The 16506-nt window shown below is 43.7% G+C and overlaps 1 protein-coding gene across 2 annotated transcripts in view; it reads left to right on the forward strand.

Moving 5' to 3' along the window:
* HOMER3 (homer scaffold protein 3) overlaps positions 1 to 16506 on the forward strand; it is a 125247-nt gene that overhangs the window by 23068 nt on the left and 85673 nt on the right. The window lies entirely within an intron of this gene.

The following is a 16506-nucleotide window of genomic DNA, read 5'->3' on the forward strand; positions in this document are numbered from 1 at the left end:
TTCTTTTTAAAGCGCTGCGAGAAGAACCGTGATGCGTTCCGCTGCGGTTTTTCCCACTGAGCTTTAGCACTGAATATCGTCCTGTGGAGCCTCAGCCTTATAGAATATTTTGTGGATGTTATAGATAAGAGACATAGTATCACTCCCTGCACGTTACGTAATTATTTATACATTATACATAAGCACATACACTGAATGAGGCACCTGCTGTTCCACAATTGAAGCTTCTTTGTATGGAAATTAGAAGTGAACTGCAGCATAACATTAAATAAGCAGGTTTTCTGTACATCAGTGTAAATTCACATTAAAAATGGAAACATTTTGTGTTGAGTGACTTTTGAGAGACATGGTCATCAGTTTCTAAACTAGCCGGTACAAGTTTCAAAAACTGCCAAACTTCAACAATGTGGAGTGTACTGAAAATATTTTAATAAAAGGAAAAAGATACAGAGAGAGAGAGGATCTTGTGGACATAAACAACTTGTCAACTAAAGGGGTCAGCAAATGGTCTGATGAATAGGTGGTGCACAGTCATATTGTAGCTAAAAAAACCAAAACACTGGGGTTTCAACTAATGTGCGTACATGTGCAATTCATCCCTTAAATGGATGGGTACTAACAGAAAGTCAAGACTCAATGGGAAAAGGGCACAAACATTGGATTACTGGGCCCTGGAAATAGATCACCTGGTCAGATGAATTGAGGCTTCTATTGCATCATGCTGATGGAATTATCAGAATTTGGTACAAGTAGCATAAGGGTAAGTTCACGCGATGTAACGTTGAGCGTGATCTGGCTCGTATACACGTGCCGGCAGATGACGCGCTAAAAATGCTCCCATTCGGCTGCAAAATAACGCGGCGTATACGCTCCTAACTCCCATTGAAATGAATGGGAGCATTTTGAGCACGTCATCTGCCGGCACGTGTATACGTGCCAGATCACGCTCAACGTTACATCGTGTGAACTTACCCTTAATCGATGAACCCTTCCTGTCAGATGTCAGCCATTCAGTATGGTGGAGTAATGATTGGTAATGTTTTATTTACACACCCTGGTTCCCTGATATCTATGTATGCCACAATGAATTTCTGGGATTGTGAAGGCCAGAGGAAGTCCATTGTGGTGCGAGGCGTGTGTCTCTAATAAAGTGCGTTTTCAGTTGGTAAAAGAAAGTATTCTTTTTAACCAGTTAACTCAGGGATAGGGAACCTTCGGCTCTCCAGCTGCTGTGAAACTACAACTCCCATCATGCTCCAATCACTTCCATGGGAGTTCCAAGAACAGCAGAGCAAGTATGCATGCTGGGAGTTGTAGTTTTGCAACAGCTGGAGAGCCGTACGTTCCCTACCCCTGAGTTAACTCTTTTTTTCCTCATGAACTTAAGACATGTATGTAAGCAGTAAACAGTGTGTAGTCAAGATATGCATTAATCATCTTGACATTTGCGTACAGAAAAAAATCTTTGTGTTCCATGTAGACTTATTAAACCACAGGTATATTTTTTTTTTTATTCATGTACTTTACTTTCCCGCAGGAGTTGACCTAAAACATAACGATGTACAGATTCTTTGTGGGTACTATTCCACTTCCATTTCTCCTCAAGTATTTTGAAGTGGAGCTTCCAATGAACAAAACCATATTTAGGCTGGGGCTCCACGTATTTCGGTGGTTAATAATGCACTATGTGGATGAGAGAAGCGTGCATACATTTGTAGGTTTTGAGAAAAACAGCTTTGAAGTCTTATGCAAATGAAGCATTTGGTGCACTGGGGACCAGTCTTCAGCGACTTTCAGGCCTGTTCATATCTGCGTTTGGTATTTCATTCAGGAAATCCACTTGGGGACCCCCCAAACAGAAACCAATATGCATTAAGAAGCGGTTAGCTAAAAAAACCAAACAGACCTCATAGACTATAATGGTGTCCGTGTGTTTTCCGCTTAGTTTCCGCATGAAACATGCGGAGAGAAAAGGTCTGCAAGCAGGACTTTTCTTTCTGCATGATTTGTGCGGAAACCACACGGACCCCATTATAGTCTGTGGAGTCCGCTTTTTAATGCGTATAGGTTTCTGTTCGGGGGATCCCCAAGCGGACTCCCTGAATGGAATACTGAACACAGATGTGAATCGGGCCTGAACTACTAGTGGACAGGCAGCTCGCGCAGCACCGCTCCTATTCTAGTAACACTCACATCCACAGTATAGTGGTGATTAGAGTGAACTGCAGCGCTGCTCCTCTCTGACAGATCACATACTGATGACCTATCCTATGGCTGCCACTATTACTATTTGTGACTTGGCTCAGGACTGCATCAAACTGGAAATCTGCATTCTTCAGAGAGCTTTGTGGGAAATGGGCTTAGTAAGTATTAGTTTTTATTTGTATGTTAGAAGTATGTGAAGGACACTGGAAAGCATTATACTTTTTAGGAGCCAAACTTTAGAGTTGGCAAAATACAAGTCATTCAGGCAACCTTCTCCTGGTATTCACCAAACCCTGACCATCACACTACCAGATAGAGAAGCATGACTTGTAAAACCACAGAACATGTTTCCATGCACTTTAGAGTTGTGGCAGCACTCTTTACACCACTCTGTCCAACACTTGGTATTGTGCTTTGTGATATAAGGCTTGCATGCAGCTGCTCACCCTTGAATCAGCAGAAAGTTGGTGGCTTTTATCTGGCTCAGCACTTGTTAACCCCGCTCTTTAGCTTTACATGATTTGTCACTTCCTGGGGTTCCCAAACTCTTCCATTTTTTAGTAAGTTCTCTCCTAGTTGATTGTGGAATAAGTAGAAGGAAGGAAATTTCATGAACTGATGTGTTGCAGTGGTGGCATCCTATAACGCCCCGTTCACATGGGACACGAGGGGGTGGATTTTGGCGCGGAATCCACGTCATAATCCGCCCCCCCACAATGGTGGTCTATGTAGACTGTTAGCGTTCTTTTTTCCACTAGCGGCATGTTGCCAATAGCGGAAAAAAGAAACGAGCTGACCTTTCATCAGGCGGATTCTGTGGCTGAATCAGCTGCGGTGTCCGCCTCGCGACAGCACCCTCAGGACTAGGCCCATTCATTTGGGCCTAATCCGGAGCGGAAAGCCGTGATGGAATGCTGTGCACTGCACTGGCATCCCGTCACGGCAGCCGTGACGGAATATGCACATGCTTAATTGCGTGTGAACTAGCCCTAACAGTACCACACTGAAATTCTTTGACCTCTTCAAAACAACCCATTTTTTCACATGTTTGTAAATACAGATTGCAGGACTACGTGCTGGATTCTATACCGTACACCTGTGACAATGGGAGTAAAGAAAACACCTGAATTCAGTGTTCAAGTGGTGTTGCCCAATACTTTTCTCCATACAGTTAACAAACGGGATTCATCCTTGCTCCATTACTGGTAGCAACGTTTCTGCTTCTTCTGAACTGTCCTTGAAGCAATCTAGACTGTTAGGGCCCGTTCCCACGGAGTAACGCGTCACTCATTCTGATACGTAAACACTTGTCAGAGTGAGCGCTTCAAAAGAGAATCCCATTGACTTCAATGGGTTCCATTTAACGCGCGTAACACATTGAAAAGCCTCCCATTGATTTAAAGAGGACCTTTCACCACTTTTGGGCACATGCAGTGTTATATACTGCCAGAAAGCCGACAGTGCGCTGATTTCAGCGCACTGTCGGCTTTCCCGATCTGTGCCCGGTGTGCAGAGCTTACGGTGCCGGTACCGTAGTGCTCTATGGTCAGAAGGGCGTTTCTGACCATTAGCCAGAGATGTCCTTCTGCCTCGCAGCGCCAATCGCTCTGTGCTGTGGAGCGGGGAGGAACGCCCCCTCCCGCTCCTGATAGTACTCGTCTATGGACGAGCTGTGTGAGCAGAGGGAGGGGGCGTTCCTCCCCGCTCCACAGCACAGCGCGATTGGCGCCGCGAGGCAGAAGGACGTCTCTGGCTAATGGTCAGAAACGCCCTTCTGACCATAGAGCACTACGGTACCGGCACCGTAAGCTCTTCACACCGGGCACAGATCGGGAAAGCCGACAGTGCGCTGAATTCAGCGCACTGTCGGCTTTCTGGCAGTATATAACACTGCATGTGCCCAAAAGTGGTGAAAGGTCCTCTTTAAATGTGTAGCGCGAGTAAGACGGAACCCATTGAAGTCAATGGGATTCTGTTTTGAAGCGCTCACTCTGACACGTGTTTACGTATCAGAATGAGTGACGCGTTACTCCGTGGGAACGGGCCCTTAAAGTCAGAGAGTTTAGCTTACTGACTTGAAAGCTCTGGCAATATCTTTTTCAAAATTAGATGTTCATGACAAAAGTAGTGATAAAAACCAGATAAGGCCAGTAAGTTGTATGGCATCATACTCCCGACCGAGTATTTTCACAGCCAGGGCAAAAAGTCAGGACATATCCTATTCTTGTCTGTTTTCGGTCCATGACTTCAGTGAATAGAGCTAAGGAGGCAAGGGTAGCACAGAGATGTCCTCCATGTACCATCTGTGCCATGTTTAGCATGGCCATTGTCATCCCATGTTTGCTATCTAAGGGAGCATTCACACGGCGTAACGTCCCGCGAGATTTGGCACGTGTACGCCGCGTGACCCTTTGCGTGCCGTACATGCTCCCATTCATTTCAATGGGAGCGGGGAGCGTATGCGCCGCGCTAGTTTGCAGCCGTGCATTTATTCACGGCCGCAAACTAGTGCGGCGCATACGCGCCCCGCTCCCATTGAAATGAATGGGAGCGTGTACGGCACACAAAGGGTCACGCGGCGTACACGTGCCAAATCTCGCGGGACGTTACGCCGTGTGAATGCTCCCTAAGTCTCATGTAAATGCATGTCTTAACTTGTATACTAGCTGTATATTTTCTTGATGAACACAGTTGGGACTGCTTATTTTAATTCATATAAATTAGAGACATACAGTATATACTCGAGCATAAGCCGAGTTTTTCAGCACAGTTTTTGTGCTGAAAAGTTAGCCTCGGCTTATACTTGCGTCATTACGGTAATTCAGCAATATAATACCTACAGACCCGGCACCCGGACCCGGCATACACACACCGGGGCGGGTGCCAGGATCTCAGCATCGCCACGCTCCTGGCGATGCTGTTCATTTCAAACTGCAGAAGTACTTATGGTACTTCTGCTAGCAGGCCCGGAATGCAGACCCCCCCCCCCCCCCCACACACACACACACATACACTGCTTTATCACACGCGGGGTTACGTGGCCATGTAACCTCAGGCCCGCACCCGGCATGTGTCTGCGTTCCGGGCCTGCTAGCAGAAGTACCGTAAATACTTCTGCAGTTTGAAATGAACAGCATTTCAGGAGTGTCATGTATGTCGGGTCTGTAGCTATAATGGCGCCGCTCTGCTCCAGAGCGATCGCCATGGCAACCGGCACCTACGTTGTAACTCTTACAACTCATGAGCTCCGGCATCTCCACTGTAAGGATGCCTTCACAAGGAGTAACGCCGGGCTTGTTAAAATACTCATTCACAGCCATACACGCAAGCGCTGTGGAAGGCTCCCGAACACTTCCCATTCACTTCAATGGGAGCGCTTGTAACGCCGGCTTTACAAGCGCTCTCATTGAAGTGAATGGGAAGTGTTTGGGAGCCTTCCGCAGCGCTCGCGTGTACAGCTGTGAATGAGGATTTTTACAAGCCCGGCGTTACTCCGTGTGAAGGTAGCTTAAGAGTTACAGCGAAGATGCCCTCCACAGGTGGAAATTTGAAGCTCCGAGTGGAACCTCTGCAGGGAGGCGGCAGGCACCTCCATGCCCCTGGAGAGAGGAGGGTACCGGGCGCGACCACTCTCTCAAGGGCCGACCTGAAGTGCTGAGGGAGATCCCTTGGGGCCGGCAGGAGCGCAGATTGCGGACCTGAAGGAAGACCTCAGCGGCCGGACCTGAAGGGGAACTGTGGCCTGGCAGCCGGGGATTCCCCTCAGCGCTTCTGCCGGCTCCAGTTCCCCTTCAGGTCCGCCCCTCAGCGCTCCTTCCGGGGATTCCCCTCAGCGCTTCTGTAAAGGCTCCCCGGCCCGCAGTGCTTTTCTTTTGCAGGCTGTTCTATACAGCCAGCAAAAGAAATGATGATTTTTAGACCCCTGGGGTTCTAGGGTTCAAGACCCCTGGGGGGTCTAATAAATGCAAAATAAAAAAAAAAAGAAATAAAGTATTAAAAATTCAAATCCTCCCCCTTTCCCTAGAACACATATAAAACTAATACTGTGAAACTCATACACGTTAGGCATCCCTGTGTCCGAAAACGCCCGGTCTACAAATCTATAAAAATATTTTTCCTGTACGATAAACCCCTTATGTGGGAAAAAAAAAGTTGTCTAACTGCCCCTTCCCTGAGACTTGTTTTTTTTACCCCCCACTTGGAATTCAGCCTGACTACAGCCAGGTTGAATATAGGGTATGTGCAGTGCTCCTATTCTGTTGGGAAGGGGTTAATAGGAGTACTGCAAATACCCTATATTCAGCCAGGCTGAATTCCAAGTGGGGGAAAAAAAAACTGTCCTCAAGCTCAGGGAAGGGGCAGACACACAACCAAAACACCCCCTCCCCTTCCCCAGCACTTAGCAACTACTGCACCCAAAAACTCCGACCATTTTAATTTTTGAAATTTTCCAGTAGCTGCTGCATCCCCCCCCCCCCAGGTTTATACTCGAGTCAATAAGTTTTCCCAGTTTTTCGTGGTAAAATTAGGGGCCTTGGCTTATATTCGGGTCAGCTTATACTCGAGTATATACAGGTATAGTTTCCACATTACCATCTTAATTAAATATACAACAAATAAATCTAATTTAAATCACAAAACCTCAGTGTAAATGGCTGAAGTAGACAGTAGCGTGTGCTGTAAGCACTGTAGCAATATATGGGAACTGGAGGTTGTTTAGTCTCAGAGACTGACAGAAAACTAGCCTAGGAATCACATGGGCTGTGATTTTGCACATCAATCCAGACATTGAGCGACGAGCGCTTCTAATCTCCTGTCAGCCTTCTATGTTTTGATCCCTCACTGAAGTGTTTACAATCTATTGGCTACCACGTCTCTGGGGCAAATTCCTGCTATGTTTCTAATAAACATTTTATTAGAAGAGAGTTCAAACAACATTTTTTTAATATATATGTTTCTTAGCTTTTATAACTATTTCTTGTAGTTATGTTTCAATCACCTATAAATCGAAGACTACACAAAACACAGTCATTTTCATGCATAAAGGATATGAATTCAATGTAACCTGGAGCTTGTACTGTGATGCATTAGTTTATTTGCTTCCTTGGGAATAAGCTTTAGCATGTGTGTATTTCTTACATAGAAAAGTTAGAATATGAGTCCCATGGAGACAGGGAAGACAGTGAATACAATTTCTGTGCACAAGTAGAGGAGATAATGATGCTATATAATGTACAATAGTAATAAATCAGTTAGCATGCATTCCAATTTGTGGCAGCTGCATGTGGATGAAACCACCCCTGCATGTGGCAGGCAGTGATACACGATTATATAGGTAAACATCTGTATAGTTGTGCAAAGTTATGTGGCCATGTGTACACAGGGTTTCATCTGTGTGCAGGTGCTTGTGATGTTAGAATGTAGCTTTAATCTATACAAGTTCCTTTCTGTACCATAATTCTCCCTAATGTATGCACAAATAGCATTTTTTTTGTCAAAAACTAAGCCATCAAATAGTATTTTACAGTTAGATTAGACAATCTAAAGATATTTTAGATTTATTATTCAACATTAGACATTTTGCTAGTGTTCACACTGTCTTGCTCTTTTTCCCAGATAGCACACTGATCCATTCATTTCTATGGGCCTGTACACATGACCATGAATAACACAGACACGTGCAGGATGATAGTCCGGGCTGCATAGTATGGAACAGGTCCTATTCCTGTCTGATTTTGCAACCCTGCTTCCGCAGCATCTATTCATTGAATGAAAGGGGCGCAGAAGCATGGCCAACACACGGATGACATTGTATGCAACCGGCTTTAGTCTTCTCCAATTAAAGCTTAACTAGGATCTGCATAAATCTGAAATTTTCTGACATGTTTTTTTTTAGTTGAACTGCCCCAACCACAAGTTGTCTCTTTTGCAATCTTCACCCATGAGGAAATCATATTATTCACATCTGTTTCGTGAATTTAATACAGTTTAAGGTCAGGATCACTATGAGTCCAAGCAGTGCAGACACTGACAAAGATTCGATGTATAAGGTTCGTCTGACACATTCTCTGCAACACTGAAAATTATAATATGTACTATATCCCACTACAGACACATGCTTCATATACACCACTGATTCATTATAAACATACACAGAATGCATACACAGCACTCACATCATAAGCATGATCACATATTACACACTGTCCATGTACAAGCCGCTCAATCATTTGAGATGCACAGATGTGTGAGCACACTACATGTATTTGACACACCTCACTTATTCTACATGTACCGTATGTAGTACATACACCACTCATAGACTACACATATATTTGCCAAAAAAATTTCTTGGCGAGGGCTACACTTTTATACACATAACGTTTTAATATTACCCTATATGGGGATTCTTATGGCGTCTTTATTTGCAGGGCCAGATGTACTTTTAACTATGGGGAATGTCTGTTGTTTTAATCGCTTTATATTCAAATTTTGATGGGAGGCAAAACAGTAAAAAAAAAAAAAAACTCGGTATCTCAGCTATTTTTTTTTCCTGCTACAGCATTCATTGAAAAGGAAAATATTTTTATAAAGTTGTACACCAGGTATTTTTGGACCTGGGGATACATAATGTGTTTTACTTTATTTACTTTTATATGTGACCTAGGAAAAGGGGGGTGACATGAACTTTTAGTTCATTATATATAAGTTTTTATTTTATTTTTTTAGACCCTCTAGGTGTCTTGAAACCCCAGATGGTCTGACCACTAGTTCATTGCTCCTCAATACTCTTTGTAATAGTACAAAGAATGTTGGGAAGAGGTTAAATATTAGTTGCATACAGCACCCATGTTCCTCACATATTAACCGTATATGTCACACATCGCATACGGTAGACATATATTACACATCACATGCGTTAGATGTATACAGCACACACGTCATTCCTATAGTAGATGCATACAGCACTCATTAAAGAGGACCTTTCATCAGATTGGGCACAGGCAGTTTTATATACTGCTGGAAAGCTGACAGTGCGCTGAATTCAGCGCACTATCGGCTTTCCTGATCTGTGCCCGGTGTAAAGCGCTATTGGTCCCGGTACCGTAGCACTTTAGTGTCAGAAGGGCGTTTCTGACAGTTAGCCAGGAACGTCCTTCTGCCTCGCGGCGCCTATCGCGCTGTACAGTGTGAGCAGGGAGGAACGCCCCCCTCCCTCTGCTCACACAGCTCGTCCATAGACTAGTATTATCAGGAGGGGGGAGTTCCTCCCTGCTCCACAGTACAGCGCGATAGGCGCCGCGAGGCAGAAGGACGTTCCTGGCTAAGTGTCAGAAACGCCCTTCTGACTGTAAAGCCCTACGGTACCGGGACCGATAGCGCTTTACACCGGGCACAGATCGGGAATTCAGCGCACTGTCAGCTTTCCAGCAGTATATAAAACTGCATGTGCCCGATCTGATGAAAGGTCCTCTTTAAACATTACACATATCCTAGATGTATAAATTACACATCTCATACATTTAATGTGGACATAATAAATGTAATTTCTGCATGTAATTATGCAGAAAAATCTCGCCATTTTCAATCAAGCGTCACAGGAACATCCTATAAGATAAAAAAAATTATATGAATTACAACACAGAATATGTAATATATGTAATAACCTGTGTTGCTTGTAATTTACAATATGTGGGATGTACATTATGTCTACTACAAATAAGAATACGTTGGCATCTATTAGAAGCAGTTAATCCCAATGCAGTGAATGCTTCCATGCCATCTAAACATTTTGCACAGGTGCATCGTGAGTATTGTAGATCTTTTAGGTTCAAGGGCATTGAGAAAATCCACAAGCTTCTAAAGGAAGGAGATTCAAGGCAGAAATTGCTAGCAAGTGAAACATTCTGGATTTTCACACTAAAAACACAAACACCAGAAGGTATGAATATAAGACAGGATGTGATATATCAATAGCAGAGAAGTTATGTGACTACAGCTGATTTTACTATAGTTTTAATGCAATAGTTAATTTATGTGGGGGAGGAGTTATACATGTATATGTGTGACCATTGGAAGTAGCGCTATAAAGAGAGCCACATGTGTCAATGTGGTATGCTATGACTAAGGCTGTCCGCCAAAACGCATTAACAGTAGCTTCAATTCGTTGCTGATGTAATTTTAATTGTGTGAATAAAAGCGAAGTTTTATATGGAAACCGCTCCATGCTGTAAATTATTGTTTTTGGATTGGATTGTCCTAAAATAATCGTTCTTTAGTTGCAATTGAGGTAAAATAATCAATCAATCATGATTTTGGTTTTAATTGTCGAGTCTTATCTAGAGTACATTTCGAAGAGACCGATTGAAGGTGTCCAAACATAGAAAGCAATGTAACGAACCCCCCAGGGTCCGACAATGATCCTTGTTCTCTGCCTCCGTGGCCTAAGTAATTGCCATTAATGGTAATTGAGGTAAAATGCCCAATTAATTGCAACTTAGATTTAAATTATAATCGTTAAGACCTACAATTCAATGCCATATTAAATGCAGACAGCAACACACTCCTATTTTAGTCACTTATATACAACCATGTTTCTCCAAAAATAAGACCTACCCAGAAAGAAGCTCTAACAAGCTTTTCTAGGTTTTTTGGTGCAGGCTTGAAATATATGCCCTGCTCCAAAAATAAACCCTAGCTGGTTTAACCCCTTCCCAACTTCTGCTGTGTGATTACAGTGGATGCTGGGTCCTTAAAGATGGCGGCTGCTCTGTTGCAGAGTGGCTACCATACTGGGTCTCCGCTATAATGTACAGCGGAGACCCAGTGTAAATGCCCACAATGAGTCCACTCTGATGGTGGGCCTTGTTGGTGTGCCAGTCCATAATCCTCCCTTTCCTCCAAAGAAGATTAACTATCCCTCTTTACCTTTCTTGCTGAATGCCGAACCGGGAAGAAAAAATCAAAAGTGCTGAACTGCTGTTTTTTTGCTGTTTCACCTTTGATAAAAATTTTAACAAAAAGCGATAAAATGTGTGATTATTGCTCATAGAAAAAATTAAGACCTAGCTCTTTTTTTGCAGAAAAAAATAATATACCATAAGACCCTGTCTTATTTTCTGAGAAATACAGTAGGAACATATTTATTACAAACATTGTTTAGTGGTTCACTATGGAACATATATGTAAAATACCTATTTATAAGTGAAGTTATTGGCCTTAGTATCCGGTCTTGTCCCTAGTGATAAAATGGCATCTTGTTACTAGGGGAATTATAACCATCTTTTTTTTAAAATTTTGCCTTAATTGCATAGATAAAGTCCATTTCTTTGGACTTTGGGTGCTAGAATAATACATGGGCCATTTACATATTTCCCTATAACACAGTCAGTCTAGCAAAATGATCCCATATTCTCACAAACACACTTTGTGAATATACTTGGCTGAAATGACACTAACAGCTTGGTAGGTATTCAGTGTAGCTTGGCTTGCGCATTGCGACAGAGGGCATGTCATATGTTCACTTGTATTGCTATCCACACCACAAGCTTTTTTATGTATGTTTTATGGAACAAACTTTGTGTCAAAGCAAATATATATTTCACTTCATACGCTTTTTTCAAGTATCATGTGTCTAGAACCAAAATAGAGTGTCTGGAAATAAAGTGACATAAAAGTATTCATGTCACCAATTGGATATTATTTCTGTTATTTACATATATCATTTTTGCTTTTTGTGTCACATTTCAAAGGTACTAAAAGATGGCTGCAGTACCAGCCTGCACTCCTATGTAGATGCTCACCCGGAGTTGTAGTTAGGCTTTGTATCACCTGGGGCTAAGGTTCATTTCACTGTCCCCATTCTGTATCTAAATACCTACAAGTGGCTGACAACCAGCACCTGGGACACATGACTCTGTTGCCCCACCCAAGGTACACTCCTGATGCTTACCACACCATTGTGGATCTGCTTTTGTTGACCCAAAATAGTATTAGGTCTGACTTGTAATCTATGTTTTAATACTTGCAGAAGGTGTTCATTGGGGCTGAAGTTCAGCTTAGCAATATTATTTCTTACAAAACACACAACTTTTGCAGACTTCCCTGTAGCTTTAAACTCCCCCTTCCTGGCCCGCCCTGTCAATCAGTCTCCCCTTACACTTCTTAAAGTACTGTCTCCCACCACCTTACTGCCTTATCTTGAGTTAGTGCCTCTGGAGCATAGAAAGTTGACCACACACTGACAATACCTCCAACTTCACTATTTCTATTACTCTCTGACGAAAAACATTGACCCTTCTCTCAGTCTGAGAGGCACTGTGTAAACACTAGGATGCCTCTTCACCCAATCTCTCTAATCTAAGACCTCTTACCTACAGGCCCTGGTTGACCCCTGCCTCCATTTGTAACTGGCTGGAAAAGGGAGTTTGGGACTACCTTTCTGCCTGATGTGTGGCTCACTGCCTTCCGCTCCTGCCATAAGTTTTCCATCTCCTAGTATTTCTTCTAGGTGGTACAGAGTCCCCTCTGTCCTCCATAGCATTTTCCCAACAGTCTCCGCTCAGAGTTGGCATTGTTCCTCAGAAAGGGGCACTTGTGTTACATGTCTGGTGGAATTGTGCCCGTCTGGCGGAATTGTGCCCGTCTGGTGGAATTGTGTCTTGCAAATTAGTTGGCTTAATGCCGATCGTGGCTAGGTCCGTCATTCCCCATCATTGGAAGTCTACCTCCCCTCCGTCCATGTCGGATTGACTACGGAAGATCCTGCATATCATGAGGATGGAGGACATGATTGCAGCTCTCTGGCAGGATAACAATACCCACCAGTAAGTGTGGCAGTTTGTAATGTCTTTTACTATTCTTCTGCCTTTCAGCCCTCATTTTAAACTGCCTCTTCCAAAGTTCCTTTTCTACCTCCGTGACCTTGTCTTTCTCTTTTATGCTCGAAACTACAGTTCTACAGTTTTACTGTGAATATTACTTATGCAGCAAGTGTAGCCCTACTGCGTCAGGAGCAACCCCCTACATCCCACCCTTCTCCCGTTTCTTGCATATTTTGTTACTGTTTCCCTATTTATCCTCTTGTTTTTCCACTGTTCACCCTACATTCTCCACATCTGAGTATTGGAGATTGATTGTCTCTCTCCTATTGACAGATTGTGTTTTGGTGTTTTCCTCTTTGTTTTAAAACCGCCTGTGGCGGGGCCTTCAGCTTAATCACTTCCTTTCGTTGTTGCCCAATTCCCCGAGCTATGATAGACCGTTCTCGAAGTTTGAGAAGGCCTGTTCTGGGTCCAGCCTGGTCAGGCATTCCCTCTCTGATTTTTACCTGCTCTTGATCTCCCCTCCTCCGAATCATAGACCCTCCTACCTGGCTAGGCAGACCTAAACTTATCATTCTCTGACTTGCAGTGTGCCAGAATTCTTGAGTTTGCGCACTAGAATTCAATAGCCAGCAAGTAACAAGAGGCAGGATACAAAGTTTTAACCAGATGGTAACATGTTCCATCTAAATTACACAAGTTTTTCCTGTCCTTTTCTCCTACGTGTTTGTGCAGTGGCTCAGAAGAGGGGACTCTTCTGCACATTTTCTGGGAGTGTGCTAAGCTGAGGGATTTTTGGGACAGTGTCCACAGGGTGATCAGCAAGGTTGTATTTTAGTTTTAACCCCTTAAAGGGATCCTATCATTAAAAGTCATTTTTTTCTGGGTACCACGTAGGAATAGCCTTAAGAAAGGCTATTCGTCTCCTACCTTTTGTCATCTTCTCCGCGCCCCCGTTCGCCTACAATCCCGGTTCTTGTCGGTATGAAAACATTGGGGGCGGCCCCAATGCTGCGAGAAAACTTGCTCCAGCGCCTCCTCCATCTTTGTCAGTAACGTCGTCTTCACCGTCTTCTTCTGGCTGGTTCAAAGTGAAACGCATGCGCAAGTCGGCTCTGCCCACGGGGCGCGAGCAGAGTCAACTTCACGTGCTGGCGGCCATTTTTTTGGTGGCTGGCCGCATATGCGTGCATGTGCAGTACACTCCTGTAGGTCTCTGTAGGCCGACCACCAAAAAAATGGCCGCCCCGCGGGCAGAGCTGACTTGCGTATGCTGTTCACTTTGAACCAGCCGGAAGAAGATGGTGAAGATGATGTTCCTGACGAAGATGGAGGCAGCGCTGGAGTGAGTTCTCTTGCAGCATTGGGGCCACCCCCAATGTTGTCTGAGCGCGGAGGACCGCTCCCAATGCTGCGAGAGAACTCATTTGCATACCGACAAGAACCAGGATTGTAAGCGAACAGGGGCGCGGAGAAGACGACAAAAGGTAGGAGACGAATAGCCTTTAAGGCTATTCCTACGTGGTACCCAGGAAAAAATGACTTTTAATGATAGGATCCCTTTAACAAATATCCAAAATTGTGCCAAAAATGTTTTTTTCTAAAAGTCGCCATTTTCTGACACCCGTAACTTTTTTATACTATATGGGGATGCATAGGGCGTCTTTTTTTTGCGGGAACAGGTGTACTTTTTCATTATAACATTTTGAGCAATGTCTATTGCTCTGATCAATTTTTATTGAAATTTTTATCAGAGGCAAAACAGTGAAAAAAACTGCAGCTTCGCACTACGGCGTTTATCGTACAGGAAAAATATTTTAATAGAATTGTAGACCGGGCATTTTTGGGTATGTGTTTCAAAGTATTTAAGTACTTTTATATGTGTTCTAGGGAATGGTGGGTAATACTTTTTAATTTTTTTTAAAATGTTTTATTTATTTATTTATTTTTGCATTTATTAGATCCCCTGGGGGTCTTGATCGCTAGGGGGTCTGATCACTAATGCAATGCATTGCGTTGCAAAAATCTGGCAGTTCTATTGCAGGCTACATAGAGTTGCCTGCAATAGAACATATTGAATGATAGGCCTGGGAGCCTGCCAAGGCTGCCATAGAAACAGGACGCAGACCCCGGAGCTTGCTCCGGGTGCAGGCAATCTCCAGGAAAATGGCAACACCTACACGCCGCCGGTAAAATGGCACCTCGGGCACGTGCCGGGTGTCAGCTGTATAAAACAGCAGACACCATGCGGCTATGGTAGCTGCCAGGCTCCTGAACGGCCGCCATCTATAAACACCCAGCATTCGCCGTACTAGTATGGCGGATGTCGGGAAGGGGTTAAGAGGTCAGGCTCAAATGAGGAAAACAAACAACTTTCCCTTCGCGGGGTTTTAGAATACTTGCAAAGTGGATGGGATGGGCCTTAGCCTTAGACTGGCAGCTGAGTTTGTGAGTTCTATTCTCTATTCTCTTTTTGGACAGATAAAGCATCAATTTTAATGAATGGTCCCCAGTCATCCAGAGCTGCCCCATAACTGAGTACTGACTCCTTCCTGACCATGTATCACAGGTCTCTTAGGGCTAGTTCACACAGGGGCAATGAGGCAGATTTTGACAGCGGATTTCGCCTCAAAATCTGCCTCTATACAATGGTGGTCTATGGAGACCGCTAGCTTTCGCTTTTCTGCTAGCAGAAAAAAAAAGCGACATGACCTTTCTTCAGGCGGATTCCTGAGGAAAGCAGTAGAAGTGAATGGGAGGTGAAAAACATCTAGTGTTTTTTGCAAAAAACGCGACCGAAAATGCATAGCGGTTTTTTTTTTAACAGTCCATTCACTTTAGGGGAGGGGAAAACCGCCTGGCATTTTCTGAAGCAGTTTTTACTAAAAACTGCTCCAGAAAACGCTCCAAAATATGCCTCAAGGTCAAAAAACCGGTTCCTAATTAGGAAGCGTTTTTTTTCAGGACCAAAATAAGCCAGGTGGTTTTTATGTGTGAACTAACCCTAAATCTGAAAAGGTTCCAAGCACCAGCAGCATGAATTTCAGAGCATTTATTTTAATATATGTCTGTTTGAGAAGACAAAGTCATTTTGTATAGCATGTCAGTCACCAGTCTCCCTGTGTGCTGTCTGGTAGATAGTAGGTTAAACACTGAATGGGGTCAGTAACTGGATTTACTCAGAAGTAGTGAGGGAAGGAAGAGTAACCACACATCAGAAAAAATCATAGCACAGAAGAGCAACCATGCGAGTGAGAAAGACGGGAGCCGTGGTGAGGAAGGGGTGAACATCCAATATGAAAATCCTGATTTAACCTTTCCTTCACTATATGTATTTAGAATATGTTGCAGACCCCTCTGGCAAAGCTTGGCTTTGAAGCCGTCTCTAGGGACAGAGCTAGTCTCTGTAATACACCCTCTTCAATGGTGAAGAATTACTTAAAATTCTGTAGATATGAGACAGTGTTCTCTCACCACT

This window comes from Leptodactylus fuscus, chromosome 1, assembly GCF_031893055.1.
Source record: "Leptodactylus fuscus isolate aLepFus1 chromosome 1, aLepFus1.hap2, whole genome shotgun sequence".
NCBI lineage: Eukaryota > Metazoa > Chordata > Amphibia > Anura > Leptodactylidae > Leptodactylus > Leptodactylus fuscus.